At 32.8% G+C, this 5,231-nt stretch overlaps 1 long non-coding RNA gene across 1 annotated transcript; it reads left to right on the top strand.

Annotated features, from left to right (window-relative positions):
* Nucleotides 1-2,861: 2,861 nt before the first annotated feature.
* LOC139897493 (uncharacterized) lies at nt 2,862-4,847 on the top strand. Its single transcript, XR_011776593.1, has 4 exons — nt 2,862-2,996; nt 3,085-3,157; nt 3,512-3,585; nt 4,473-4,847. It is a non-coding gene; the product is annotated as an uncharacterized lncRNA (long non-coding RNA).
* Nucleotides 4,848-5,231: the final 384 nt, after the last annotated feature.

The raw sequence follows: 5,231 nt of genomic DNA, 5'->3' as shown, positions 1-5,231 counted from the left end.
CTTTCATGTATCTAACTTGAAAAAGTGTCTTGCCGAGCCCGCTATCATCATCCCTCTCGAGGAACTTACTATTGATGACAAACTCCATTTTGTGGAAGAACCGGTTGAATTTGTGGACACCTCCGTCAAGACATTGAAACAAAGCCGAATCCCGATTGTCAAGGTTCTTTGGAATGCTAAAAGAGGACCCGAGTTTACTTGGGAAAGGCAAGATCAAATGCAAAAGAAATACCCTCACTTATTCCCGATTCCGGAAACGCAAAATTTCGAGGAAGAAACAACAACTACTACGCCTACTTAAATTTCGGGACGAAATTTCTTTTAAGGAGTAGGTAATGTAACATCCCACCTTTTTCCGTTTACTTTTCCGTTTAACTATTTAAAGTCCGTTATATGATTATGACATCCCTCGTTAATACGCGTTTTAAAACATCTCGTTTAGGTAATTCACGCACCCGCAACCGAACTAGAGGGACCATTGTTGCCAAGAGAGCAAAGAGGTGACTAGGTCAACTAGTCAACCCTTCACTCTCATCCATTCATTAAATCCTTTTCTTTTTCCTTTTTCTCTAATACTTTCACCAAATCTCTCAAACACCACTTCAAGGATTCATCATCCAAATCAAATCGAGCAAGCATCCATCTAAACAAATTGCATATTCGGAATACTCTCATCTTCCTCTTCGGTTCCATACCGATTTCATCAAGTTTGGGTAACTTTCTAAAATCACTAGATTTGGTGTTCTTGATGTTTTTAACTTATAAAGTTGTTAATTAGTGTCTATGGTTCAAGTCTAACATGAATATATGATTTATATGTTCGATTTTGTTATTTGAAGTAACTAGCATGAACATAAACTTTGGTGTGTTTGATTTGGTGATTTGATTGTTTGAATGATGTTAAATGTCATAAATGCATGTATTAAATGTGTTCCTAACATCACTAGCTTCAATTTCATGTGTAGGTTGCTTGAGAAAACTCCATAAACTTGATTAGTGATTTTGGTGAATTTGGGTTAGGGTTTGATAAGCTTGAAATGAATATTTGATGCATTGAATGCCATGAATTATTGTTAGTAAGTAGTTAGTTGTATTGTATGCTCGATTACCTACAAAACGGCATGTTGTATGTATGCATTAAATGCTCGAATCATAAATGTGCACTTATCAAATTTGAGTATTAAATGTGTGCATTAATTGATCATTTACTTTGGAAAAATCGATTGTTACAAATAACGTTTTTGGTTGGTGAAATGTATTTAGTTGTGTTCTTTGTCAAATTACCTTTCTAACGATATAAGATACGAGTTCTAAGTATTAGCGGTTTGCGAGTTACGCTTGAAAGTGTTTTGAATTGAGACTTGGACATTTGAGACTGACCAGGTACCGGCTCCCGTGTATTGTCGCGGTGCGGCAATCCTGGGTCGCGGCGCGGCCTAAGCCTTGTTCAGGTTCTGACCTACATGTCAATTATATGAAAAATGTTTGGCACCCTATGAACCTCCGATTCACATGAGACTTGTTCTAACATGTTTATATATGAATAAAAACCTCAAAAAAATAGTTCGGGACCCGACCCGAACGTGTTGACTTTTTCGTTGACTTTGACCGACCAAAGTTTGACTTTTGTTCAAACTTAACCAAATGATTATGCAACCTTCCTAACTTGTTTCTATACTTGTATCTTGCATGAAACTTGACAATTTGATTCACATGCTACATAATCGAGTCGTAACGAGCCATAGGACTAATTGAACATCTTTGACCTATCGGGTATACCGTTATTGATACGACCTATTTGTTTAGGTCAAGACTAGCACTATCCTTCGCACACGTTACTTTGTGAAGTACTTTTCATACGTGCACTCAAGGTGAGATCATAGTCCCATCTTTCGAACAACTTTTATGCTTTAAACTATGGGATGAGAAACATATACGTATCATACTTTTTCACATTGAACACAAGTACGAAAACGAACATTCCACGTACGGGTTTGAACGAAAATCCTCAATTCAATTATCATTAGTTACACTTGCAGGGTGTAAACGTGAACTTATATTATGTGATCACATGGGCTTGACGAGCCTCATTCGGACGGTTCGCTACCGTTAGCGGATGAAATATATTTTCGGGTCTAGTGTATGTTCTAACACTACGCAAAGGGTGCAAAACAGTTAAGTTTGATAATTGGGTGCCCGCGAAACAAATAACAACTTTGGAATGCAAATGATTTTGATAATCATATTATATTAAATCTTATGGTTCAAATGCAACGCTTACTAAAACACCTATGATTTCACCAACGTTTTCGTTGACAGTTTTCTATATGTTTTCTCAGGTCCTTGAACGCTACTTGATACATGCTTCCGCACTCTTTTTGATACTTGCTTGGATGTCGAGTATACATGCATAGTTGGAGCGTCTTTTGACTACTTTAAATTGTGTCGCATAGGTTTCATTCGTACGTCAAACATTGTAATGTAACTAGTCTTTTGAACTACATTTGTAAACTTGAAACATCCTTTTACTTATGAAATGAATGCGACATATTTTGGTCAAACGTCATGTTAAAGACTTATGACTACGTAACGGGACCTAAGTAGTCGGCGCCGTCAAACATGATTTGGTCAGGTCGCTACAGTTATTTTGGTTGATGTTTACTAAGCTTGTGCAAGTGTAGGTGTCATTTCTTAATATTACCAAATTTGTAGCATATTTAGTTTCAAAATTACAAGCACACATATTATTTCATTGGTATCATTTGACCCCATGAAACAACATGTGGCTACGCCACTGCAGTGGTGGATCCTTCATTACTGATTATGTCATTATTCTTAATTAAATATAGGATAAATAATTTAAAAATCTATATATTAATAACCTCGCTCCGTTCCTTTATCTGACTCCATTTTCAAATAAAAAAACCCTAGGCAATTCTACGCTCATATCATCTTCAAGCTTTCATCTCGATTTTGATCTCAAGTATATTCATCAGGTAATTCTTGATTTCAGATACATAATTACAGAATATAAACTGTAAATAGAGTAACTGCTTTAATCACCTTAAAGCGCACCTGTTACAGAAATTCATCATCGTATTATTCTTCTTTCCCATACAAGCATCTGCACTCTTCTGGCCCTAGCAATTAATATCAGGTATTTTTTTTTATGTTTTTTTCGTATGACTTTTAGATTCACGAATTCTTCACGCCACCGCCTTCATTTTAATGTCTCATTCTCCTTCATTTAAAAATTCTATCTTTCACTTTTTCATTATTCATAATTTCTCACAAAAACGAACCAAATTTAAGAACTCAACCTCACACAGACGAAAGAAATTTGTTTAAAATTATAAATATTTCACAAAGGTAAGTACTCAATCTTTATATTTCAAAGATCATCATCATTATCATTATTTATGTTAAAGTATCATTATTTATGTTAAAGTATCAAACTCTGTAATACAATATTACTCAATTTGTTGAAATTTTGATGGGTTTTTGTTTTTAGGTAAAAATTTGGTTACCTTTATGGCTGTTAAAGCTAGCAATAATTATTATGCTACAGATCAGCAACAATTCGAGGTTAAAATTCTAAACGTTTGTCTTAGTGTGTTTATTTTACTCAGTAAATTTTCAGCATTTATCAACCTTGCTTATTAGGTTGGGGGTATTTATGTGAAAAAAATAGAGTAAGACTTATGTACAACTTATGATGGAATGCACTTCAACTATTTGTTAAAATGTCTATAGTAGACTTTTGTGGTTATTCTATGTTTTTTCAACCCTTTTTTTTGACATTGTTATCATCTTTGATGGATCATATGGTTGTTTTTTTTAAATATATCAGTTATTCTTTTTAACATTCTCATATGTTTTATGTACTAAGCGATTCCTTTTATCTGAGTAAAATTGTTGATTTTAATTAAACAAGTATATTTATGTATTTAACAAAGTGAGTTCTGTAAACAGAGTTTTAGTGTTGAAATTTACTTCCTTTCATAAACCATAGTGGTCTAATGTAATAACATTTTATGTACATAAAGAGATAATTTTCTACATTGTTGACAGACATATTATTTTACTCAATAGATTTAAAAAGTTAATGGCTCTTATTTGTGAGTTCAACAATGGTCATGTAGTTGGCAATTAAATTTAGTTAGATCTTTTTTGTTGCATTTTTTTTTTTCATAAATATGGTCTAATGATTGAACTGGACTTTGAGGTAAGTTTAATAGTCTTAGCACTATTTTTGAAGTAACAATTGTATTCCCTTTTCCAGATTTTACAGTGTATTTTTTTCTCATTAGTGTATTTTATCTTTAACATTATTTAGTCTGCATATGTATGTAGCTATTTCTGATCAATTGTAAATATCAAGCACATCAACATTATTTAGTCTACTATGTTCCAGAATTATTCAACTACCTTATACATTATAGAATTATTCAATAATCTTACATGTTTGGTAGGGATGATTTGTTTATTAGTGTGACTGCGAATGTCGGTGCTTTTTTAGTTGATGGACATGGTGATGGCATTTTAATAGAAGCTCCAGTTCAGGATTTCCAGTTTATCAGGCATATACAACTTTCAGTTTGCTACAAGGATTTAGGAAGCAGAACATTAAGTCGGTATAATGTACAAGTTTATTGCCACTGATTTTGGAACACTAAGACGGTATTATGTATCCTATTTTAATTTGTATCGGAGGTAGTTAGTTTTTTGCCCAAACATCATTAGGAATTTAATAGCTATGATGTTAAATTAGGATTCAATATTTCCATAAATTAAAGCTATGATGTTAAACCTATGAAGTTTGACATAAGCATTGATATACTACTCTCCCCAACTCTACTTCCTGTATAATCATGTTCATATCATTAAATGTGTATTCAGTTTAGATTCTAATAAGTATGAGATGAGAATAACAAGATAAATATAAAATAGACATCGGATAATTTATATATTTTGGAATACTTGCTTTTCTACTTTCAAACTTAACAATTATTATTATTATATTTATTACTTAATATGTAACATATTATGAAACTGTTTTGGTTAAATAAACCCGTGATTTCACTAGTATATACTAACCGCTGTAAATTTGCTAGAATCCTATTGGCTACAAACACCCCATTTTTACTGTTATAGTGTAAGCAGTTTCTTTTTCTTTATCTTTTTTTCTTTTTCTTTTCTCCTCCAAATTACACCTACTCACTATCCCAAAT

The sequence above is a fragment of the Rutidosis leptorrhynchoides genome, chromosome 3 (assembly GCF_046630445.1).
Source record: "Rutidosis leptorrhynchoides isolate AG116_Rl617_1_P2 chromosome 3, CSIRO_AGI_Rlap_v1, whole genome shotgun sequence".
NCBI classification, from domain to species: Eukaryota; Viridiplantae; Streptophyta; class Magnoliopsida; order Asterales; family Asteraceae; genus Rutidosis; species Rutidosis leptorrhynchoides.
Note: the sequence above shows the minus strand (reverse complement) of the source record. Positions and strands in the feature narration are given on the sequence as shown.